We start from the raw sequence: 27,521 nt of genomic DNA on the forward strand, positions 1-27,521 counted from the left end.
CAAATAGAATTAGCAGTAAGGAAGTAATAAATGAATTATAAATGAAAACGTCAAGGACATTTTCCTTTCATCATTTTGTGGCGGCTGCCAGCGAGAAATAGTTTAATAAGGATTTGAAATTATGTGTAAAATTTATTGAAAGTCCTTGAGTGCTCTCACTCCCAAGTACTGGTATTAGCGCGCCATCGGTTACGCAGGTGCAACCACAACGAAGGGGTATCTGTTGAGAGGCCAGACAAACGTGTGGTTCCTGAAGAGGGGCAGCAGCCTTTTCAGTAGTTGCAGGGCAACAGTCTGGATGATTGACTGATCTGACCTTGTAACCTTGTAACATCAACCAAAATGGCCTTGCTGTTCTGGTACTGCGAACGGCAGAAACCAAGGGGAAACTACATCCGTAATTTTTCCCGAGGACATGCCGCTTTACTGTATGATTAAATGATGATGGCGTCCTCTTGGGTAAAATATTCCGGAGGTAAAATAGTCCCCCATTCGGATCTCCGGGCGGGGACTACTCAAGAGGATGCCATTATCAGGAGAAAGAAAACTGGCGTTCTACGGATCGGAGCGTGGAATGTCAGATCCCTCAATCGAGCAGGTAGGTTAGAAAATTTAAAAAGGGAAATGGATAGGTTAAAGTGAGATATAATGGGAATTAGTGAAGTTCGGTGGCAGGAGGAACAAGACTTTTGGTCAGGTGAATACAGGGTTATAAACACAAAATCAAATAGGGGTAATGCAGGAGTAGGTTTAATAATGAATAAAAAATAGGAGTGCGGGTAAGCTACTACAAACAGCATAGTGAACGCATTATTGCGGCCAAGATAGACACAAAGTCTACGCCTACTACAGTAGTACAAGTTTATATGCCAACTAGCTCTGCAGATGATGAAGAAACTGATGAAATGTATGAAGAGGTAAAGAAATTATTCAGGTAGTGAAGGGAGACGAAAATTTAATAGTCATGAGTGACTGGAATTCGTCAGTAGGAAAAGGGAGAGAAGGAAACATAGTAGGTGGATATGGATTGGGGCTAAGAAATGAAAGAGGAAGCCACCTGGTAGAATTATGCGCAGAGCATAACTTAATCATAGCTAACACTTGGTTCAAGAATCATGAATGAAGGTTGTATACATGGAAGAACCCTGGAGATACTAAAAGGTATTAGATAGATTATATAATGGTAAGACAGAGATTTAGGAACCAGGTTTTAAATTGTAGGACATTTCCAGGGGCAGATGTGTACTCTGACCACAATCTATTGGTTATGAACAGTACATTAAAACTGAAGAAATTGCAAAAAGGTGGGTATTTAAGGAGATGGGACCTGGATTAAGTGACTAAACCAGAGGTTGTACAGAGTTTCAGGGAGAGCATAAGGGAACAATTGACAGGAATGGGGGAAAGAAATACGGTAGAAGACGAATGGGTAGCTCTGAGAGATGAAGTAGTGAAGGTAGCAGAGGATCAAGTAGGTAAAAAGACGAGGGCTAGTAGAAATCCTTGGGTAACAGAAGAAATATTGAATTTGATTGATGAAAGGAGAAAATATAAAAATGCAGTAAATGAAGCAGGCAAGAAGGAGATCGACAGTAAGTGCAAAATGGCTAAGCAGGGATGGCTATAGAGGACAAATGTAAGGATGTGGAGGCTTATCTCACTAGGGGTAAGATAGATACAGCCTACAGGAAAATTAAAGAGACGTTTGGAGAAAAGAGAGCCACTTGTATGAATATCAAGAGCTCAGATGGGAACCCGGTTCTAAGCAAAGAGGGAAAAGCAGAAAGGTGGAAGGAGTATATAGAGGGTCTATACAAGGGCGATGTAATTGAGGACAATATTATGGAAATGGAAGAGGATGTAGATGAAGATGAAATGGGAGATACGATACTGCGTGAAGAGCTTGACAGAGCACTGAAAGACCTAAGTCGAAACAAGGCCCCGGGAGTAAACAACATTCCATTAGAACTACTGACGGCCTTGGGAGAGCCAGTCTTGACAAAACTCTTCCATATGGTGAGGAAGATGTACGAAACAGGCGAAATACCCTCAGATTTCAAGAAGAATATAATAATTCCAATCCCAAAGAAAGCAGGTGCTGACACATGTGAAAATTACCGAACTATCAGTTTAAAAAGTCACAGCTGCAAAATACTACCACGAATTATTTACAGACGAATGGAAAAACTGATAGAAGCTGACCTCGGGGAAGATCAGTTTGGATTCCGTAGAAATGTTGGAACACGTGAGGCAATACTGAACTTACGACTTATTTTAGAAGCTAGATTAAGGAAAGAAATACATGGAGAAGAAATAAAAACTTTGAGGTTTGCCGACGACATTGTAATTCTGTCGGAGACAGCAAATGACTTGGAAGAGCAGCTGAACGGAATGGACAGTGTCTTGAAAGGAGGGTATAAGATGAACATCAACAAAAGCAAAACGAGGATAATGGAATGTAGTCGAATTAAGTTGGGTGATGCTGAGGGAATTAGATTAGGAAATGAGACACTTAAAGTTGTAAAGGAGTTTTGCTATTTAGGAAGTAAAATAACTGATGATGGTCGAAGTAGAGAGGATATAAAATGTAGACTGGCAATGGCAAGGAAAGCGTTTCTGAAGAAGAAAAATTTGTTAACATCGAGTATAGATTTAAATGTCAGGAAGACGTTTCTGTAAGTATTTGTATGGAGTGTAGCCATGTATGGAAGTGAAAGATGGACGATAAATAGTTTGGACAAGAAGAGAATAGAAGCTTTCGAAATGTGGTGCTACAGAAGATTGCTGAAGATTAGATGGGTAGATCATATAACTAATGAGGAGGTATTGAATAGAATTGGGGAGAAGAGGAGCTTGTGGCACAACTTGACTAGAAGAAGGGATAGGTTGGTAGGACATGTTCTGAGACATCGAGGGATCACCAATTTAGTATTGGAGGGCAGCGTGGAGGGTAAAAATCATAGAGGGAGACCAAGAGATGAATACACTAAGCACATTCAGAAGGATGTAGGCTGCAGTAGGTACTTGGAGATGAAGAAACTTGCACAGGGTAGAGTAGCATGGAGAGCTTCATCAAACCAGTCTCGGGACTGAAGACCGCAACAACAACAACACCGTTACGCAGCCTCAAGACAACCACACAGTTTCCAACTGTAATACTTGTCTTAACGTAAGATTATACATCTCAATGAGCAAATTATGAAATCATTCTAAATTTTTAAATTTGATCAATAACTACGCAAAATATTGAAAAGGTACCGTAATTTTTGTTGCCCTGGAAGCCGTTAGATAAGGGTCACTGATACCGCGCCCCAGATTCCTCGATAGTCGTTCAGCAATATAAATACTTGTTGCAATCCTAGACTTTTCGCAGTTATCTTCGGAGAAGTTCTGTCCAGTAAAAGTAGCAGTAATATGTAATTGGATTTCTCAAAGTAACAAGCTGCTGCAGAGACTGTCAACTAGTACAGAAACACAAATACATGCACTTCACGAAAAGGCGTGGTATCTTTTGACTACGGAAAAACGAATCACAGTTAGCGACCGTCATGTCATACAAATGTATGGGAGTAGCAGTGTGTATCGACGTGTCGTGCATCAGCCATACACGCTAAGCTGTGCGTAAAAATCTGTCCTGTAGCCGAGTAGCCGGCGTAGATGGCTATTACGCGGGGAACCCAGGTCTGATTCCCGCTACTGCCAATGATTTTTCCTTGGTGACACGACTGGATGAAGTCACCTTCGTACTGCCTACTGAGTAGCTGCGGTCTGGGAAGTCGGCAAAGGGTCCAGGAGAATGGCGTGCTGAGCTCATGCCCCTCCACAGCCGCAAGGCAGACGATGACACGGCGGCCGGTCGGCTTCCATTAGACGAGGACAGGTTACGATTCACTGAAGACATGCTGAGTAACTGCAGTCTCTCTACAAAAGACGCAGCATACTCATCACGCATAAAGACCCATACAGAGTCGGACATCGCAGGTATGCAATAAAGGAAGGGGAGAATAATAACGCCCTTGTTCAACTGGGGAGCGGATGAAACAAAATGTTAAAAAGTCGTAACTCGCACAAATTTGTAGAAAGACGCCGAGACAAATAGCGAAATAGTAGCATCGTTATCTACCCTCTCTACATCTATTACTCTAATGACACAGTGTTTTCATGTCTTTTTTTTCATTTCACAAACGTTAAATGAATGAGAGGCCTCAGCTAGATAGTTTATGGATCAAAGGCATTGCCAACACTGACGAAATCTGTTAAGAATACTTTCGAATACAGACATAGAAGCTGCATTTGCCATCCCGCTTCCCCACGAACCCCCCTCTTTCTTCCCATATACCGCCTCTCTCTTCAAATGACACCATCAAAAAGTTTGTGTTTACGACATAAATCCGTATTCGAAATATTCCATCTATTGGTGAAACTAAGAGAGCACACATTTCTTCACAATGCATGCGCTCACTCGTGGAAAAGATGTCACTTTGACTACATAGCGGTCGCGGCCATCAGACGAAAGAGCTCAACATCTCCGGCCAACATTACGCCAGACCATCTCCCCAGGCATGGGAGAGAACGTTGCATACTAATAGTTGCCATCGGCCCCGCCCTGGTGTCTGGCGCAACAGCAGAGGGATACCCTCTCGGCGAACCAGTCGTAACTCGCAAACACCTACATGCTCACCAAAGGAAATCTGTGGACGTCCTTGCGGAATAACTTCGCAAACATTTTAAGTGCCAAGCACTTCCCTCACCTTCACCTTTTCTCTCTGGACCAATCAGAAACACGCTTCCCCTCCTCCCCGAGCCATCGTGCTTTTAAAGCTACCGTGGTTGACTCCATTTTCAGCCAGAGTATATTTCCAGGTGGAATGAAGACAGGTAATTACAATCACAGTATCTAAACCAAATAAACCCTGTAATGTTATTGGCATACACTATGGTGACAGAAGTCGTGGGAAACCTATACGCACACATGCAAATACGGTAGTTCACAGCAGAACTGCCAGCATCGATGTTCCGTAGTTGTCGTAATCGATTTCCACACGAAATAATTAAAAGTGCATACATTCAGACATAGCACTATAAACGATTATGGACTCTGATTGTATGGAATGTGTGCACAGCCATACAATTCAGTATAATTCTCTGGAAGATACAGGTGTAGACCTCAAGTCAGTCTGCATTAGTTCAAAATGTGTGTGAAACCATATGGGACTTAACTGCTAAGGTCATCAGTCCATAAGCTTACACACAACTTAAACTAAATTATCCTAAGGACAAAGACATACACCCATGCCCTAAGGAGGATTCGAACCTCCGCCGGGACCAGCCAGTCTGCATTAGTATCTGTAAAAAAAGAGTTTAGGGAAAAAATGGTCAAATGTGTGTGAATTCCTAAGGGACCAAACTGCTGAGACCATCGGTCCCTACACACTTACACACTACTTATGCTAAGAACAACACACACACATCCATGCCTGAGAGACGACTCGAACCTCCGGCGCGAGGGGCCGCGCAATCCGTGACATGGCGGCCCAGACAGCGCGGCCACTCCACGCAGCAAAGTCTGGACCAACTCTGGAATGCGTCATAGCATAGCCATAAGTACACCAAGAACAAATGGTTTTTTATAACTGACATTTACTGTAACATCAAAAAACCTTGGGTAAAGACCATGATGGCAATACTTCCAGTAACATAATCTTGAAAATGCGATTAACTTGCACTGCATTGTGTGTGCTGTGAAATAAATACCTAGGATCACAGTGTGGAGGTGTGGCGTCCACCAAAGACAAGCAGCATGCACAGTACTACTTCTCAGACCAAAATTGTGTACTTAGCGGCATATACTTATAAAATATCAGCTCCGATGTCTATAAAAATGTGAGATTCAATTCCCAAGCCTGAGAAATATATGGAATAACACGATAATGCAACCTTAGTATGGAGGGTTGGCATATTATAAAGGTTATTTCGATTTCATTTTAAGTAGAGCTATGACCTGTATTTTGATAAAATAATAAACATATTCTAGGCTTAAGTCCTCAGTCTAACGCTTGTGCACCATCTGTAGTGGTAGTAATAGTATGGTTCAGATGGCTCTAAGCACTATGGGACTTAACATCTGAGGTCATCAGTCCCCTAGTCTGAGAACTACTTAAACCTAACTAACCTAATGACATCACACACATCCATGTCCGAGTCAGGATTCGAACCTGCGACCGTAGCAACAGCGCGGTTCCGGACTGAAGCGCCTAGAACCGCTAGGCCACAGCGTAGTAGAGTAGTAGTAGTAGGCCAGAGAACATTACATTTTTGTACAAGCACATAGCAACAGCACGGATTTGTGTAATTGTTTTCCGTGGTAAATAATTACAAAATACAGACAGATAGACAGTATTTTTCAGTAGCTACCCACATGTCGAAAATAGTTTAGTTGAGAATCGTATAAAATGATGGGAGCACTTTCGGTTATATCCTCTAGGTGCGGATGGTATTACGTTCATTTCTACAGTGTGTGCTACAGCGTAAATACGGCACGTGCTACGAGTAGGATGATGTGATTTCTTCCTGTTTGCATGATGACATACTAATGGACGAAATACATTTTGAAGACACCAAGACCACATGTGACAAAAGAGTAATTGCTTATATTTTTAAATTATAATGACGTATGATGGTAAAATGATAAGCAAACAATGGATACAGGAGATTGCAGGCAGCCTCGTGATGACTGGGTGTTGTGTGCTGTCCTTAGGTTAGTTAGGTTTAAGTAGTTCTAAGTTCTAGGGGACTGATGAACATAGATGTTAAGACCCATAGTGCTCAGAGCCATTTGATTGCAGGTAGGTAGATATACCAGGTGTAGAAGTATGAAATCGGCAGTTGGTTGCAATAATTACAGATTTGTTGTTTGAAACTTATAAACAATATTTTATTCAAAATAATCTGCATTGCTATTTATACATTTCTACCACATTACCGGTAGGCTATTAATGCCAAGCCAAACAAAACAGTTCCTTTTTGAAGCGAACACGTCATTTTCGTACATTTGCATACCGATTACAGCGTTGTTCAGCGATAGCGTGTCCCAGTGATGCAAATAGATGATAATCGGACGAAGCCAAGTCTGGAGAATAAGCCGTATGCCCTACTATTTTCCAGTTGAACGTCTCGATCGTTTCGCTGACCCGTTATGCTGTGTGCGATGGGGTGTTATCATGGAGAAATACGACTTTGTGTTGCCTTTTTCCATATTCCGGTCGTTTTTCACGTAATGCTAGATCTAAATCGATCATTAACAGTTTCGCCGGGTTTTACCAGCTCATAATAAATATATGACATCCTTCTGATCCCACTGAACGCAGAGATTGTCTTCTTTCCAAAGCGATTTGGTCTTGCCGTGGATATCGATGGTTTGCCTGGAGTCACCCCTGATTTACGTGGTTAGGATTCTCAAAAATGTCAATTTTTCATCATCTGTCCAACTCGGTCTCTGCTCAGGTGGATCTGCCCCAAACAGTTATCTCCAGACATAGAGCATGCTGGATCTACACCTAACTATATTCCGTGATGTATTATGTTGTGTTTATCCACCATTCTTAATCTCCAACACCTAACACAGGTGGGCCCACCTTTCAGATGCAACTCCAAACCATTACTGGGACAGTGCAGCCACTGCTGCTGCCAGTTCCGCTGCTGCCGCAGCAACTGTCACCGCATCTGACGATGCCTCTGGCGATGGCGGGAGGGGGGGGGGGGCATGTGGGCCTAGCCCGGAAGATTACACATGAAACAGTGTATCTGTGATATGTGAAAGTGTTTGCATCAGAATAATGTAACCACTCTAACCACACTGCATTCCATTCTGTGCCTGTTTAGCATTGGCTTTGGCATTTAGTGTTGACATTGGGAGGAGTAAGTAGGTACCCACGCTGGGTAGTGACTCTTCATCAAAGCTGGATGGTATAAGAAAATAGTAAGCCATACCTCGTTAAGTAAGCAATAAGAGCATATATGCACTTGTACATTTATTTATGAAACATGAAAAAAAAAACGGATAACTATCGAAGAACGTGGAAAATGTCAAGAATTTCGTAGAAAAATCCAGATAAGATATGGTCACAGAGGATATCTGTAGTTATACTTAAGAGTGCAGTTGAAATTTGATTTCCCTATAAAGCTATGAGGTTGAGTGTTCTATTAAAATCACAGTACCATCTGACTTCAACTTAACGGAGAGCTGGGCTATAGGCTGAGAGATAGAGAGAGACAGCTCGTCGGAGATCCTCTGGAAAAAAAAAAAAATATAGATTTTGTTATTTACACAGGAGGAGAGATAAACATGCCGTCAAAGATATAGACAAAAACAAAATCATTAAACAAGTGGTTTTTTTTGCACTCTGGGGCTTAACTTCTGTGGTCGTCGGTCCCCTAGAACTTAGAACTACTTAAACCTAACCAACCTAAGGACGTCACACACATCCATGCCCGAGGCAGGATTCGAACCTGCGACCGAAGCGGTCGCGCGGTTCCAGACTGTAGCGCCTGGAACCGCTCGGCCACCATTATACAGATTGGGTAATCGGTGGAGAGCGACTGTAATGAGTAGATGTAAGAAAGGGGCTTATACTTTAATAGTGGAATGGTGATGCATTCTCGGGAGATCAAACGAAACTGTCGTACTCCCACTAGTTCTGTGTGTGTGAGAAAACGGTAAGTTAATTTATTCTGAATTCTGTGGCATTCTCCGTCCAATAAATGCTAGTGGTAAGTCATATTTACCGTAGTTGAAAGTTTTATTTACTTGGAAACGTAAAAGAAGTATTTGGATGCCGTGTAAAGTGGTACGATTTCAGAAGCGAAACATTTATTGCATATTAATGTTACTATAAATAAGACGTTTCCTGACAGATGATAAGAAGCGGCATTGGGGACAACATAGACAGCATAATTTTTATCAACATTACTTACATTAGCTATTAATACTATTGCTCGGGTTCTGTGTAATTTTTAATTACATTTATCGTACATTTAACATTTTTTCGACTGTTCTCTCCAACGATATCAGTTGTGGGAATTTTACTGCTTCCGACACATACACAATGGAGTGCTTTGGTGAAGAGTGAACGCTCGTTGGCAATGGATGGCCTAAGGCGTTGTTAGTGCTGATACTGCGTTGTATCTCCTCGCTAAGACGCTGTGCGGTAGATTAGAATCAGCAGAACCGTCAGGCTCGCCCAGATAGCTAAACCTACCCGCCTGCGATCTTCTGAGTGCATCTTCTGTTTAACATTTGACCGCCATACGTTATTATAATTTAAAAATATTACTAATTACTATTTGATCATAAACTGGTCTGGGTGTCTTTAACGTCAATTTCCCACATCATTAGGCCGTCATGCTAACAGAAAGAAATCATGTCATTCTACGGCTTGCTATTGCGGTATTCACGTTGCAGCACATACGGTATAAAAGAACGTAATTCCATCCGCACTTAGAGGATATAACCGAAAGTGCACCCATCATGAACTTTTACCCTGATGTTTTATACGATTCATCAACTAGACTATGTTTGCCATGCGTTGGTGTACAGCAAAATATTAGTCATCTATCTAGAGTTTCTAATTATTCACTATGGAAATCGATTACGCATATTCGTGCAGCTCCTGTGTGCTCATATAAAAAAGTGTATTCTGAGGCGTTTACTACTACTACAGAGGGTGCATAAGCTCTGGACTTAGGGCCTAGGTGTATATTATGTCTACTATTATATAAAAAAACACGTTTTATTTCTACTTAAAACGATATCAAAGTCACCTGTATATTTTGCCAACCCACCACGCTAGTGTTGCATTATTACATTATTCTTTATAGTTGTCAGACTTGGGGGGCTCCATCTCACATTTTTGTAGACATCCGGGCCTATAGTTTAATAAATATACATCTATCTACATCTACATCCATACTCCGCAAGCCACCTGACGGTGTGTGGCGGAGGGTACCCTGAGTACCTCTATCGGTTCTCCCTTCTATTCCAGTCTCGTATTGTACGTGGAAAGAAGGATTGTCGGTATGCTTCTGTGTGGGCTCTAATCTCTCTGATTTTACCCTCATGGTCTCTTCGCGAGATATACGTAGGAGGGAGCAATATACTGCTTGACTCTTCGGTGAAGGTATGTTCTAGGAGCTTTAACAAACGCCCGTACCGAGCTACTGAGCGTCTCTCCTGCAGAGTCTTCCACTGGAGTTTGTCTATCATCTCCGTAACGCTTTCGCGATTACTAAATAATCCTGTAAGGAAGCGCGCTGCTCTCCGTTGGATCTTCTCTATCTCTTCTATCAACCCTGTCTGGTGCGGATCCCACACTGCTGAGCAGTATTCAAGCAGTGGGCGAACAAGCGTACTGTAACCGACTTCCTTTGTTGTCGGATTGCATTTCCTTAGGATTCTTCCAATGAATCTCAGTCTGGCATCTGCTTTACCGACGATCAACAACTTTATATGATCATTCCACCGCTAAGCATGCGTGTGATGAGTACCACTATGCATGCTACTTGCCGTTGGTGGACGCCACCACCCCCCTCCCCCCCCAACCTCACCCCATGGACCTGGGTATCCACACACAGCATAGTGCAAGTCCAATCACATTTAGAAGATCTTGCTATTGAAAGCGTTGCCATCATTGTTTTTATCCGGTAGTTTTTTGGTACTACAGTCAAGAATCATCATTAGTAAAAAAGCATTTGTTGTCGGTGGTCCTATTGCTATGCTAAGACACATTCCAGTGTTTGTCCTAAACTTTTTGTTGTTGTTGAGAAAACTGATGCTGATTGACGTGAGGCCCAAGCCGGAACCTATCAGAGATGTAAACTGACTCGTGTGGCGGTGAATACATTACATACTATCAGTCGATTTGGTTATAATATTATGCCCTGTATGTCTATAATTTTAATTATTTCACCAGGAAATCGATTATCTCAGCTAACAAACATCGATGTTGACAGTTCTAATTGGACTATATGTCGGTCAGATGACTGTCTATTCGTCGTAAGCAAGCCAGTAAGGGATACAATACCTTCCCACAGGTTTTTTTGGTAGTGTTAAGAATATGGAAAATTCTAGTTACCACAAATATGACAATGTGCAGTACAACTGCAATACATCTTTAGAGGTTTTGACCGTGTTGCTAACTGAGATATAGAACAAACCATGCCTTCTTAATACGTGAAGAAGATAATGTGCGTTGGCCAGACTTAGAGTGTTAGCTATTAAAATTATCGTATATGGAACTCTAAGATGGGTCCGCAGTTTATCTGCTGCGAAAGTAATACTAGCTCAAAAATGGTTCAAATGGCTCTGAGCACTATGGGACTCAACTGCTGTGGTCATCAGTCCCCTAGAACTGAGAACTACTTAAACCTAACTAACCTAAGGACATCACACACACCCATGCCCGAGGCAGGATTCGAACCTGCGACCGTAGCAGCAGCGCGGCTCCGGACTGGAGCGCCTAGAACCGCACGGTCACCAAGGCCGGCTCAATACTAGCTCAGATCGAGTTGATAATGACGTCTTTTCTGGTTATGGTTCCTAAAATTTGAATGATTAAGTGTTGCCGGCCGCGGTGGTCTCGCGGTTCTAGGCGCGCAGTCCGGAACCGTGCGACTGCTACGGTCGCAGGTTCGAATCCTGCCTCGGGCATGGATGTGTGTGATGTCCTTAGGTTAGTTAGGTTTACGTAGTTCTAAGTTCTAGGGGACTAATGACCACAGCAGTTGAGTCCCATAGTGCTCAGAGCCATTTGAACCATTTTGATTAAGTGTTTTTCTTAACTGCACATGTACATCCTATGGGAGATTACAGTTTTAATGCATTATTCGGTAATTATGGGATGCTATACCTTGCTACTCTAATTAAAAAAGACTGTCAGTCCCTAAATGATTTGCTAATGGCTTAAGGATGTGACTATCTAGTCACTTAATTATTTCATCAGCCAATTTAGTTGCGTCGGAAACATGTTTGTTATTTTCAATTACATAGCTATTGACTGCAAAACCTCCCCTAGAACATGGAAACAATCTAGTGACTGTAATACTGATAACGCAAAGGTGAGTCTTGATCATAACAATACAGAACAAATTATATCTTCCTGATACGTAAAGGAGGAATTGTTTATCGAGCAGACTTAGACTATTACCTATTACAGTTCTGGTACTGAACCGTAACATATCTGTGAAACGATTGGTGTGTCGGCTCCTTCTCGTGCCCGCGCGGGACGATTTAAAGGAGGTCGGTCATCAGCGAGGTTGGAGGGAGTTGCGAGCTCGTCCGAGGGACGATAGTACTCTCGTGTTCCGACAGTGGTACGGCTACGTCGGTCGCAGTGGGCAATCAGCCCTGGGGCAGAGCGGGACCGCCGTTGGTTTGGCGTGACGCGAAGCCGCGTTGTTGCGGAACTCGGGTTAGCAGCGTCAGCCGTGAAACCCGTTGCTGTCCGTGGGCGACTGAGGCCTTGGTGTGGCTGTGTCCTGTCCTGTGGCATCACGCAGTATCTTCAACCCTAGTGCTGCTGTGATTGACGGCGTCCTTTCTAGCGGAGTGCAATTTGTTTGCGTCGTCCGGAGCTGCCGTCAGTGGGGCCTACGTTCTCTGAAGGGTGCTGCAGTACAACAACACAATGTTGATCAGAAAATGATTTCTTCAAAACAATAAATCATGCTATTTCAAATAAGAGGAAGTAGACGGTACTGATTGTACTAGGCCCATCACGCTGCAGAATAGACAAATCAAAATTGTTGTTTGAAGGATTTTGTGTTTTTCTATTGTTCTCTAAAATAAGCTTAATTAAATGCTGTAAAATTGCCTTGCTTAAAGTCCCCTCGACAAGTGATCGGTTGTATCCTTACGTAGATTAATTTTTTATATCTGAATCTGAAGTTTAAATTCAAAAAGTGGTTCAAATGGCTCTGAGCGCTATGGGACTCAACATCTGAGGTCGTCAGTCCCCTAGAACTTAGAACTACTTTAACCTAAGTAACCTAAGGACATCACACACATCCACGCCCGAGGTCGGATTCGAACCTGTGAGCGTAGAGGTCGTGCGGTTCCAGACTGTAGCGCCTAGAACCACTCGGCCACCTCACCCCGCCCGGCTGTTTAAATTCAGTTGAAATATGATTTCTCTAGCCGTGCCTAGCACTGACTTTGTTTGACGTAGAGGCATGCATAGACAGGCATTCTATTTTTTCTTACGAATTTACGTTTTTAATTACTGTGTGTCTTAATGTTACGGGCTAGTCGTCGGTGACTCCAATCTATAAATTCAATTCATTTTACTTTTTATTTAAATAAAGTTTACAGGCTAAGAAACGGTCACAGTAGTCTGAATATCTTTGCTGATACCAATGTGCCACACTATTATGCTCTTACATTGTGGTAAATACACTTTGTTGTTGAGAATCCTCTATGGACTTTGTCCTTTCACTCCCCGCAGCCTTGAGAGCTGCTAAGAACATATTAACTAGATGTAGCCCTAACGTCGTTGTGCAGCTGACCTAATGGGTGAGTTATACTACTTTAGATTTGATTCCTCGATATTATGCTTAATAAAAGACAATTTGGACCTGCAATGGTTTATAAAACTATGCCTACAGCTTTAATCGATTACACAAAACATCTATGCTGGTAGCTGAACTAGTGGTGGAATTCATAGTTACTCCGCTGGGTGATTGAAATCATCTCGTCCGCTCACGTACTCCCTACAGAACCAAGTCTAGGAAACTAGCTTTATTATTATGCAGTCGCAGCTATAGCTGGCCAAAGCACTGTGTTTCCAGCTGTTCCACTACGGATCGCTAATGTTTGTGTGGCGTTTGCAATTATGTACCTACGATTGAGGTTCGAATCTATAAATATTTAGCACATACGTATCATGTTTAGGGTTTTCGTGGTACTTTCCGACAAGATTCGAGATTCGATCAACAGTCTCAGATACTTCCTAGTTTATTCAATGGATGTGGGCTATAATTATAGCAAAAACTACTTACATATGAGCCTATTTCACTGACAGTCCACTGCTTACATACATATATTACTGAACAAATATTAGACACATATGCATTATGATTTTTGAATGCTTATCCGAACTCTAGATCGATTATTGCTTATATGAGTATCGTGTAAACATTACGTCTCCCTTCCCAAGACACACACACACACACACACACACACACACACACACACACACACACACAAACAAAACTGCGTGCACGCGCTTGTGCCGCTCAAAATAAACGATACTATAGAGGAACACGTCTATCGATTCCTAATTTCTCTTATCTTATGCGAAAGGTACGCTGGCTACAAAGGTCACTTAGTAATAGTATTTTTCGCGGAAAGAGTGTAGTCCAGTTTGAAATCACGTAATATTAGCGTATTTATTGAAGCTACTGACGTGAAGTCCAGCTTCACATCATTTCTTTTTTGGTAAAAGGTCTGTAAATAGTAACTTGATTGTTACGGTGATAAAAGATTCATTGCTACGAAATGTGATCAGAAAACTTATAAAACCATGTTCCGGGATTTCCTCTTCAGTCTAAGATCCAAACCAGATTGGCTGAACAGGTGTGGAATATAATTATCGTGCACACTATTTTTAACATATGATCCCATAACACATTACCCGGAAAAGTTCTGTAAGAGTAACATTTTACATGCAAGGATTTCAGCATTTTTTTTTTCAAACTAAACGTCGTAATTACTCTCTTAGAAGAAAACAATGAAAAGATTTAGCAATATTCTTTCTACAACCTTCTCCTCTCTCAGAAGCACCAGATACTGGGCATGCCTCTGATATTACCCGGTTTGCGATTCGACATCGATAACAATGTCGTAGATAGGATATTGTCGGAGTTCTAAAGATATATGGTAATCGGACAATGGGTGGATTCGCGGTAATATCTTAACGTCCAACACTATACACATGATAATATTATTGCACCTAGTACAAGTAGGATGTGTTTTTGGTGTTTTTGCTACTAAATAATGTAGTTTTGTTAATGACAAGACTGTACGAGTAAATCCAGCACCTCAAAGATGTGTCATATTACAACGTTTTTATTCACCCAATTTCCACTTGCTGCGAAGCATTTCGACAGGTGAGATCATGGTAGCCTTGTGAAGCATCTGGCGATTACAGACACTGTCACTGTTGTGGGAACTGCTCAGCCGTAGTCTGCGGGTAGCGCCTTTGATCAGCAATCAAAACGTCCTCGGTCCCGGGTTCGAACCCCGGCACTGTTTAAATTTTGAATAAAAATCATCATCAATGCCGGCTGAAGACTTCCGACATAATACATTAAACAAATGGCAATCACGAACGTGGACGACCGTTAGCTGTAGAATGGAACGACGACAATGAAATTTTGTGCCGAACTGGGCCTCATACTCGGATTTCTCGCTTATCGCGAGCGGTCGCCTTACCAATTCTAAAAATTAATTACAGCTTATGATCAAAGTCTAATTTAATGAAACAAATACTATCTGCAACACGACCTTGCACAAAACTACATGCATTGGGAAGATATTATGCACTTTTGAGCCCCATATGGCCTGTGTCTACGTGAAGTCCTGTATCCAACCCAACAAGCATTTATTCAATGCCATACTTAATCAATTGAATTTTGTATTCGAAAACATAGAGATGTGTGTCGGTATAAGCAAAAAATATAATTTTTAACAAGCGTACAGAATCAGAATTTCTTCAATTTCTCACCTATAGATGTACAGAGTACTAAACTGAAATCGTGATGAGACTCATGATTGTGACGTTAGGACTTCCTTAGTTGTTTTCGATCTGGAAGCCTATAACTCAGTAAGAGAAGATGTAAAAAACAGACAAAATGACTAGGCTTCTAGCGTGATTAGAACCTACGGATAATGCAGCGTTCCCTGTACAAATCAACCGTGTTACCAATTTTCTTTATTAATAAGGGAAAGAGGTTCTGTTTGCTTGGTGGTAAAAATAATTACTGCATTTCCTCAACCTTTTGCATACGGAAAAGGAACAGTAAATTAAATTTTTTTAAGGTGCAGTGATTCCACGATGTCTCCATCCTCCTACCACTGAAGCCCACCATCACATTCACTTTTTTTTATATAATAAACAAAAACAAGGCAGCCAGACGCCAAAAATTATGACGATAATGTGAACTAAAAAGGGCCATCGTGCCCACTGGGATCACCTTATCGAAGCGGGTGGCCAGAAGGAGGTGGTCGTCGCTGGAGTGGACATCACCAGTAGTCAACCGCCAGTGTGTCCCTTGCCGCTGCACATAGCCAGAGACTGTATCTATTACCGTAGGGGAATCGTGGAAGCGTCACATCTGCAAGTCAACTTTTTCTCACACCCGGCACATCCCAGCAGGGCGGTGAGTGGATGGCTGACGACCCCAACTCGTCAGCTTTGCCTTGCCACAAATCGAGGACTTCCTTTTCGCCGTCGCGGTACATATATTGTATCGCTATTCCTTGTACCCAATCGACCGCATTCATCCGTTTCATCGGAAAATAGACGGCGTCGGGATGAAAGAGGTCTAGGGGCACAATCAAAACAAATGGGTGGAGTAGGAGGAAAGCCAGTATCTGGCGGATCTGTTTCCAGCACCCGCGTGCGGGGCCACAGTTTCACTCTATCTACCGTCGCGCAACGAGTGCACATAGGATCATCAATTAGGTGAATGGCATGTAGCCTTCGTCGGGTCGGAAATTTCTCTTTAGTGACCATATACCACGTCGAACGCAATAAAGTTCACAGGAAGGGCGTGTGGATGGCTCGCCAAACCGGCGTCTAGTCGACCGTGGGGTGGCGTCTTACAATGTCGTTAGCCGGATTCCAGCGTTGGAGAACCCTATAATAAACCCTTGCTGCCGGATTCCGTGTCTTCGGTATAGCCCCCAACATATAGCTGTGCTCCACGAGAAACGTCCTAATATATGACAGGCACCGGCGGGCACAGCGTGTGGGGCCACCTCTGTTATCAGGATGCCAGGAAGACTGTCTTTTGGCATAAGCCAGAGACGCCGCATGAGCGAAGGTGCAGCGCCAGAGCTCTGTGCTTTACGTGATTGAATCAAAAACCTCCTTTGTGGAAGGGTAAAGTAAGAGTAACAAAACGGATGTTTAAAACAGCACCAGCATACCACGTGCCAAAACACTGCCCGTATCCTGGAAGCCATTGTGTCTGTCATCGGTAATACGTGGGCGTAATGGTTAAGTCCAGAAGCCATGTACACGTTGACGGACTGAGCTCGTTGCAAAATGTCCAGCGATCTAAATTTGTTCAGACGAGCCTCTGAGCGGAGTTGTTATAAGACCTTACGATACGTAAAGGCCGCTGTCCGTTGTATTTGTCGATGGAGCTATATCACTAAACATTTTAGCATTGGGACCTTCGTCAGAAGAACATGCAAGTTCTGCAAGCATGCCTCATCCCATCTCCATGAAGTGATTTCCGGAGGTTGATCACACTGCCTGCCATCGCCCCCTACTGTTGAAGCCAAGAAAGCGCCGTTCGTATTTCGTCCCGAGTCCGTACTAAGAACATCACATCATCGGCGTATGCGCCGCATCGAAAGGTCACGAAGCGGAGGCCAAGACCTTCCAAGCGCCGCCGCAGTCAGTGAAGAGCTGGTTCGAGGGCAATGGCGAATAGCATGGCAGAAAGAGAACAACCCTGTCTGACGGAACTGTTGATACCATAATACCCATGACAGCCCCATGGATCAAACGAAGCACAACAGATGTCGCTACGCACGGGATACCGATGTGTTACATAACTGCACGCAGGAAACCATGTTCGACGAGATCGAAAGCATGGTCAAAACTCAGCGTAACAAGAGCGCCGTGGAGTCGGCATGTTTGCATTAGCGCCACCATGTCTCTATAGGTGCTCAAAGTCTTAAGCACTTTAGCGTTGCCTCCGAGGCAGGTTTGATCAGTATGAATGAACGCCGTTACAGTACATTTGAGCCAGTCACGGAGGATGCGTGTCACCAGTTTGTAGTCGGTGTTTAAGATTGTCAGTGGTCGAAAATCAAGTGGGCCACAGCCTCCTCCGGATTTGAGCACCGGAATAAAGAGGCCCTCAGTGAATTCAGATGGTACTTGTAAGTAGGATGTTTATGTGTTTGTATGTTGGCGGCGCTATGTAGCGCTCTGCATTAATAACTCTGACAGCTCTGTGCGCACTGTAAGAGACTCTCTGTGGCTTGTTGGATTAGTACTTGGAGGTGAACAGCCAGCAATGATGGAAGTTGGGAGTGAGTAGTCAGTTAAGTTTAATAAATGGCAGTGTTGGAGGTTTGCAGTATTAACGCGAGCGGATGGTCTGAATGTGTATCCGTCATGGAGATTTATTACTCATGATTATATAATTTATTTGAAGTGGCTGTCACTTGATTAAGGTAAAATCTGCTAAATGCATTGTTTACTCTCCAACAAAATCTTTCCTTTGCTAATCACATGCCTATTAGTAGTTAGGGCCTTCAATAGTTAGAATATCTTATTTAGCTAGCAGTATTGGCACTTGTATCGCTGTAGTTCCTGTCATGAAGACTTTCTGTGAGGTAAGTGACTTATAATATGTATGGGTTATTGTTAGGATTTCTTCTAATTCAGGGCCAGTCTTTTGAGTTAATTTTAAAGCAGTCAGATCGCGTCACCGTTGAATATTGTGGATAATTAATGAATAGGAAAAGTTTGAGTTGTATTTGTCAGGCATAATTTTGTAGGTCAGATACGAAATGATAAAAAAATAGCAAAGAGACATTTGCATCCAGTGTTGCTGAGCAGTTTAAGTAAAAACGTAATAAAGAAGTCGCCTAGAATTTAGAACTGCTTAAACCTAACTAACCTAAGGAAATCACACACATCCATACCTGAGGCAGGATTCGAACATGCGACCGTAGCGGTCGAGCGATTCCAGACTGTAGCTCCTAGAACCGCTCGGCCACCCCGGACCGCCATACCTTTTGTAAAATTCAAGGGCGAGTTTGTCAGGGCCTGCCGTTTTGTTGGAAGCACCGCACAATATAGCCGCTCGTAGTTCTTCCAAAGTCACCTCTGACAAAGCGTAGCATCATCTCGTGGATTCCGAGAGGCGGGTAGATCGGATAGGACATCCCTGACGTCTACATCCATTCTGTACTGTCGCTCGTAGAGAAGTGTATATGATTGTGTGAACGCTCGGACGATGTCCATTTGCGTTTCAGCTCGTCGTCCATCCTCCGTCTCGACCTAACTTTGCGTCTTCTACTGCCGTGAATGATATGGTGGAGAGAAGGTCATTCTCCACTAACATCATCAGTTGCCCGCACCCGCACACCTGCGAGGCGTACCGCGGTGATACATAGCAGCTGTGCCTCGACATGGTGTTCTGCCGATTATATCAGCGACGGCGGTTGCACAGCCAGTTCACGGAACGCAGTGTAGTAGAAATCAGTGGTCGCGTTATACCAGCGCGCTCTGTCTCGTCCATAACTGGCTAATATTCAGCAGAAGGAGAGTTTGACACACCGTAACCACCACTGAAGCGTGCAACAGTAGGCGGGTAATCTCTGTTGACATCTGCTCCACGTGGGCTCAACTTTGCATCTGCAATTTACTTAATCTAGAAACGGCCACATTGGGACGCCATGGACCTCTACTTACTCGGGCGCGTTGGCGGGGGAGGGTGGAGTACACATATACTCTAGGTGGTCAGTGAACGCTGCCGGCCACATCTCAGCGTCGACAACTGCCGATCGCAGGCCCCGTGTGATGTGGACTCGAGTAAAGTACGTCTATGCCTTTCGGTCACCGTATTGTATGACTCAAGTGTCCAACAAAGCCAAATCCTTTACAGGCGCCTGAAGTGCTGGGCAGGTCGTGTAGTACGGCATCTTCTCGGATGGTCTGAGCACAACTGAAATCTCCGCCAACTACCAAGTGGTCGGCATTGCCCTGAAGATCAGTGCTATATCTTCGGCATAAAAGGTGCGACGTTCTCTCCTTCTGTCGATGCCGGAAGGAGCATACAGGTTCACCAGACGAACTGTATTAACAGTGCGACCCCACGTGCCGACGGTAAACAGGATGCATCATCCCTTCCCTCAGAAGAACAGCCGACCTCCGCCCAGATGTGAAGGCATCGCCTAGGCGTCATATCCGTAGGTATCGATACAGAGTCTTGATCGGACTTCTTGATGGAAAACAACGTCCAGATCCGCAGCCTACGGGTTTTGAGAGCAGAAGTGAAACCCGTTGACACTGATCGTGGCGAGGCGGTATGCCTGTTCCATCAAGTCGCGGGTGGGGCTGTCGTTGGTATTACAGGTGAGAAGTAGTCGCTGTGTGGAGCGTCTTCAGGGCGAAGAGACAGGAAGCAGCGGGTGTGAGTCGTGCCGGCCAAGACGTCTGTCGCCTTCAACGTAAACGCTGCCAACGCCATCGTTGTATCGTCAGGGTCCTGAAAGGCATCCTGCATCTCCACCTCCTGCGCCCAGATTCCCACGGAGGAATCTGTATCTCGAGAGGCAAGCTTAGTCGTGGATATATCCCGGGGGCGGGGCTTCGGTGATCTCCCGCATTCTCATAGTGCGCGGTAGCGGAGGAAGACTTCGAAACATATGGTACGTTAGGCTCGGCCGTGTCGGATCGGTTTATCGGCTGACACATCTCATCATCCATCGCTGTTGCCTCGGGGCGTTCTACTGCCTCGCTCGTTATGCGCCGTTTCTTATGGCGCTTCTGCGATTTCCGTTTACGCTGTCTCGCCTCTGCGTACGGTGCGGGGCAGGGGGTGGACCCAGCAGCCTGTTCCACCGCACCGTCGGGCTGTCGTTGTAGCGGTGCGACTGGGCTCGACGAGAGGGCAACAGAGGCATCGGCGCTGTAAAACGCTGGGGTCTCCCCAGAAATTGTTGCAAGGGCTTCCAAGGCTTGCACCAATATAGAAGGGTCGTCTTAGACAGCTGGCGTACCCGTCTCGCCCCCGCAACATACGTAATCGGCATAGAGGTCGCTATCGACGCTCGAACGAACCTGATCGGCTGAGGGCGTTTGCACGTGACGGCGTTGCAGGCATTTCGTACGTACATGTCCTACCTGTCCATATCCGGAGTAGGTCCTCGGCTGACCGTCGTAAATAATTATCACCCAGCAACCAACGATCGTGAGATACGAAGGTATATGGTGGTGTAATTCAATACGGACCTGGAGCTCCCCGTTACGGACACGATAAGTTTCGAAGGTCTCTTTTTTTCATCCGTATTTCCAAGGACTGTGCCACGGGGTCGAAGAGCAAGGATGACCAAATCTGCTGGAACTTCAAATGGTAGCTCAAACAGGCGCACATTTCGTATTCCCAGTCCAGTACCTTCAAGTGTTACAACACCCACGTTTCCGTCAGAGTGGCAGAATCTAGAACCTTTGGTCGAGCGTCTGAGAAGTTTGTCACAGACCTCATCGTCAGTGAACTTAAGATAGTGCTGGAGACGATAGACAAGTGGACACCCAGTAGCTCTTTCGGATCAACATGTATCACGTCGCGCAAAAGTCTCTCTGCTTCGTGGGCCTTGGATCTACGTACGTAGCGTCAAACTGCAGCTCAATCGTGGCTTTTCGATACAAAAGAGCCATCGGATGTCAGGAACATAACTGTAATACTCAGCGTGCTGGCGCGGTAAACAACAGATTCGGAAAGGCGACACAGTTCATTTTAACACGGGTAATGTATCACGAAACAAATACCGACCGCATTGGCGGAATGTTACGTGATACCACGTACTTACACGTTTGTGACTAACACAGCGCCATCTATCACAAAGCGAAAAAAGTGGTCCAACTAAAACATTCATATTTCTTTACGTACTACACGAATATGTAATAAAAATGGGGGTTCCTATTAAAAAAAAAAAAAAAACGCAGTTGATATCCGTTTGACCTATGGCAGCGCCATCTAGCCGACCAACCATAGCGGCATCTGGTTTCCCCCTTCAAGCTAGACAAGTTTTTTCGTTTGATACTTATTTCGTGAGATACTTGGCCTGGTCACGATCATTGGACCATACTGTATAATGGATGCACGAATACAGGTTGAAAACTGACGGCTGACGATGTATGGAAGTTTGGGTCTGGCAGTGAGTGTTGGCCGGGAAATTACGGATTCGAGTGCCGATCCAGCTGGAACTTTCATTGTCGTCATTCCATTATCCAGCTGATATTGCCCATATTCGCAACTGCGAATAGGTTTACTGTACTTCATAACGGCTGTAGTTCCCGCAGTGCTTGTTCTTTTGAACATGCCTGCTTGTCCAAAGCAATTTTGCATCGTAATTCAGAATAACACAGGCACTCAATATCGTATTCGCCATAATAAGTACACTCGCTCTGCCAATGGCCTTGTCAAAGATGGCGGAGGAGCGGACAGAGCTTCAGGGCACTGTCTTGCGCTTAGATGGGAAACTGCTCCTAAGGGGCGAAAGAAACAACAATAATCTACGGCAAGAGGATGCAGAAGGCAATGGAAACCACTGCATTAAAGACACATAATTTGTACTCATGGGACATGTGGTCTGTAATTGAAAAAGTATTATGATTCTCCATTGGCATAAGATTCTGGCTTAGTCCCCCATTCGGATCTTCAGGAGGTGACCATGAGAAAAAGACTGAATAACCGACGAAAGTATAACATTACACGGGTCGGGGCGTGGAATGTAATGAATGAACCTGATAGGGAAGATGGAAAATCTGAAAGGGGAAATGCCACGGCTCAGTCTAGATACAGAGGAGGTTAGCAAAGTGAAATGGAGAGAAGACAAGTGATTCTGGTCAGACTGACATAGAGTAATATCAACAGCAGCAGAAAACGGTGTAACGGGAGTAGGATTCGTTATGAGTAGGAAGGCTGGGCATAGAATCAGCTATTGTGAACAGTTCAGTGACAAGATTGTTCTGATCAGCAACGGCAGCTAAAGAACGTGGACAATGAAAGTTCAGGTACAGAAGCCGACGATGCAAACAGAATATGATGAGACAGAGTAAGTATATGATGATGTTGCGCGGGTAATTCAGGATATAAAGAGAAATGAAAATCTAACACTTATGGGGAATGTAATGCGGTTGTAGGGGAAGGAGCAGAAGAAAGGATTAGGGGACAATGTGGGTTTGGTAATAGGAACAACAGAGGAGAGAGATTGAGTTCCGCAACAAAAAGTAATAGGGAATGCTCCGTGCAAGAATCACAAAAGGAGGAAGAACACTTAGGAAATACCGAGAGATACTGGAAGATTTCAGCCAGAGGCAGATATAAAGGCGCACCCTGAAGCACATATCACAGTATAGTAATGATGAAGAGTAGACTGAAGTTTGAGATACTTGTTGGAAAGAAACAGTGCGCGACGAAGTGGGATACGGAAGCACTAAGGGATGAAGGGACACGCTTGAGCGGCGCCGAGTGGCCGCGCGGTTAGAGGCGCCATGTCACGGATTGCGCGGCCTCTCCCGCCGGAGGTTCGAGTCCTCCCTCGGGCATGGGTGTGTGTGCTGTCTTTAGCGTAAGTTGTTTAAGTAGTGTGTAAGTCTAGGGTCCGATGGCGTTAGCAGTTTGGTCCCTTAGAAATACACACACATTCGAACATTTTTGATAAGCTTGAAGGTTTTTGAGGCTACAGATATCGCGATAACGAATAGCTCATTAGGTAGTTCAGTTGAAGAGCAATGGACGTCTGTAATAAGGGCAACCGCAGAAGCTGGAAAGAAAAACGTAGGTACTAGGAAGGTAACAGCGGAAAAAACTATGGGTAATAGAAGAAATACTTCAGCTGATCGACGAAGAAGGAAGCACAAAAAAGTTCAAGGAAATCTAGGAATACAGAAATACTTAGAAATGAAAAAAATAGGAAGTGTAGGGAAGCTAAGGCGAAATGGCTCCATGAAAATGTGAAGAAATAGAAAAAGAAATGATTGCCGGAGGGACTGACTCAGAATACAGAAAAGTCAAAACAACCTCAATGGAAGTAAAACCAAGGGCAGTAACATTAAAAGTGCAATGGAAATGCAGAGAAGAGAGCGAGTAGGTGGAAGGAGTACACTGAATGTCTATACGAGGAGGAAGACTTGTCTGATGACGTGATAGAACAAAAAACAGGAGTCGTTAGGGAAGAGGTAAGGAATCCAGTATTAGAAGCACAATTTAAAAGGACTTTGGAAGAATGAAGATCAAATATGGCAGAAGGGACAGATAAAATTCCATCGAAATTTCTAAAATGGCAACAAAACGACTATTTATGATTGTATGTACAATGTTGAGACTGGTGATACATCACAAGACTTTTGAAAAACATCATGCACACAGTTACAAATATTATACAAGAAGCATCAAGTTTTGTTGTTAACAAAAATAATGTACAGAATCATCATCATTTATTGCATTCAACGGGCCTTTGAGGCCTACAGCAGAAAAACAAACACAAAAACCGAAATAAAATGAATGTCTGTCAATCACAAGAGAGCAGGTATTTGGTGCAGATGGTACTCCACCTTTTTCGGTCTCTAGCATCATCCTCCACGGCGCCGGTTCCACCTCTTGAAGGATCTTCGTTCTCCCACCGCGTTCTCGGGCGTGCTATCGGGCGTTTTGCCGTGGGCTGAGAGTCGATGACTCTCTCAGGAAAGGATCCGTTCGCTCGTAAGATGTGGCCAAACCATTGTAGCCGCCTCTGACCCAATATTCGTCCAATGTGCGGCCCTCCGAACCACTGGTACAGGTCGTCTTTCTTTCTTCTTTCCCATTTACCTTCCATGTTATTGCAGACGGGTCCATAGACCTTCCAAAGTACCTTTCTTTCAAACGCACATATTGAATCATCTGTCGTTTCTTATGTCGCCCAACTTTCACAATAGTATAAAAGCACTGGCCTCACCAGTGTCGTGTACAGATGGTTCGTCTGAGATATCAGACGAGATTAAAAATGTTTGTTCAGACTAAAGAACAAGTGATTAGCACTTGTTATGCGTTGATGTACTTCTTTCGTCATTTCACTTTTGTTGGTTAATATTGAGGCCAGGTACTTGACCTCTTCAAGCAGTTCGAAGCTATGTCAAGTCCACAACAATGGAAGGAGGGAGATCTCTACGACGTGATACTCCAGTATATTTAGTTTTGTCCTCGTTCACCTCCAGCTCAATTTATTTTGCATTTTGGAGGAATCCCGAAGTATCAGTACACATTTGCTCTAGAGTGTCGCCAAGGATCACAGCATCGCCAGCAAATGCCAGAATTGTGTCTGCTCCCACCATCTCCATTTCTCTGGTTCGGAAAGTGCCACGGCTTACTTCTTCTAAGGCCAAGTTGAATGATATTGACGCCAATGGATCTCCTTGTCTCAATCCATTTTGGATAATGAAAGGTGGTGATAGTTGATTGCTACACCGTACTTTAGAAGTTGACTGGGAGTAGCAAGCTGTAATTAGACGTATGTATTTCGATGGGATGCCAAGTTCGTCTAACGTTTTCATAATGTGACGCGGTCAATGCTGTCATAGGCTAGCCGAAAATCGATGAAGATGAGGCGTAGTTCCCGATTGAACTCATAGAATTATTCTGTCAGCTGCCTCAAAGTAAATATGTGGGCAATGGTAGACCCACATTGATATGTGCCTACAATTCCTTCAGCCAGTGGTTTCATTACGTTTAGTAGCAGAGTTGTAAAGGCTTTGTGTCCAATTTCAAGAAGTAAAATTCATCGGTAATTGGATGCTTGGGTAGCATCACCCTTCTGGAAGATGGGACATACAATTGCTACCTTCCATTCTTCAGGAATTATTTCTGCTGCCCAGAAGGTGGAAATTAATCGTTTCAATGCACCCAGGAGTGGCTTTCCTCCAAAACGAAGCAGCTGTGATACCACTTCCTCCTGAGGCCTTGTCATTCTTGAGTAGTTTGAGGGTAACTCTGATTTCTTCCTCTAATGGTTCAGGGACTTCTATTCTATCAAAACGGGCTCCCACCGTCGGCGGAACGTTCCGATTCAATAGGTTCTCAATTTTTTTTTAAAATAAGTTTGCCCTGGCGGTACCACTTCACCCGTCTCATTCGTTAAAACTAAGTACGTTGTCGGTAGACACCTCTGGCAAATCTTGAGGCCTGGAAAAACGAGCGTGATCACTTTGCTTTTTCTACTGTTTTCAGCAGTCTTTTATGGTTCCAGAATGAGATTTTCACTCTACTGCGGAGTGTGCGCTGATATGAAACTTCCTGGCAGATTAAAACTGTGTGCCGGACTGAGACTCGAACTCGGGACCTTTGCCTTTCGCGGGCAAATGCTCTACCAACGGAGCTACCCAAGCCCGACTCACACCCCATCCTCACAGCTTTATTTACGCCAGTACCACGTCTCCTACTTTCCAAACTTCATAGAAGCTCTCCTGCGAACCGGTCTCGGTCTCGGTCCGCCACACAGTTTTAATCTGCCGGGAAGTTTCATATCAGCGCACACTCCGCTGCAGAGTGAAAATCTCATTCTGATAACATCTCCCAGGCTGTGGCTAAGCCATGTCTCCCCAATATCCTTTCTTCCAAGAGTGCTAGTTCTGCAAGGTTGGCAGGGGAGCTTTTGTGAAGTCTGGGAAGCAGGAGACGAGGCACTGGCAGAAGTAAAGCTGTGTGGACAGGGCGTGAGTTGTGCTTGGGTAGCTCAGTTGGTAGAGCACTTGCCTGCGAAAGGCAAAGGCCCTTTTCTAACCACTGTATCCTCTTCGCTGATCACATCCCAACAGATCCTCGACATTATCCATCGCTCCAAGGTTTACTTCTGCGTTTTGGATGGCAAGCAAGTTCTCCTCTAGCACTCTGTAACACAGCATTCCTCAACACCAACCATGTTTCCACCACGTTGCTAGGGTTCTCCGATATAGTGAGGTTTTCTGTAATTTTATCTTGATAGCGTAGTCTCACTTTTACTTCTTCCAACTTATCATTGTCAAAGCGGGCCATCTATTCAGGATTTCTTCGCCACTTGGTAAACAGCTTTCAGACGTAGTTTTACTACTACCAAGAAATGTTCGGAATTCATATCTGCCCCGCGGAAGGATCGCACGTGTTCGACACTACCATGGTGTCCTCGGTCGACAAGAACATGGTCGATCTGATTCACCGTACTTTTCCATCTGGAGATATCCAGGTAACTTTATGTACTACTTTGCGGGGAAAGCATGTGCTTCTAACAGTCATTCTCCTTGTCTCGCCGAAGTTTATTAGTTTGATACCGATCTCGGTGCTTGTTTCGTGGATACTGTCAGGACCAATCATTGGACGATACTTTACTCCTCTTCCCACATGTACAGAAGAATGGAGAAAAAATTGAGACTATGTTAGACGATGATCGGTTTGTAAAGGTAAAGGCACCAAAGAGGCAGTTTTGATCTAGCAGTTAATAATGAAAGCAAGATTGGAGGAAATTCAAGAAATGTTAATAGGAT

This window comes from Schistocerca gregaria, chromosome 8 (genome assembly GCF_023897955.1).
Source record: "Schistocerca gregaria isolate iqSchGreg1 chromosome 8, iqSchGreg1.2, whole genome shotgun sequence".
In the NCBI taxonomy this organism is placed as follows: domain Eukaryota; kingdom Metazoa; phylum Arthropoda; class Insecta; order Orthoptera; family Acrididae; genus Schistocerca; species Schistocerca gregaria.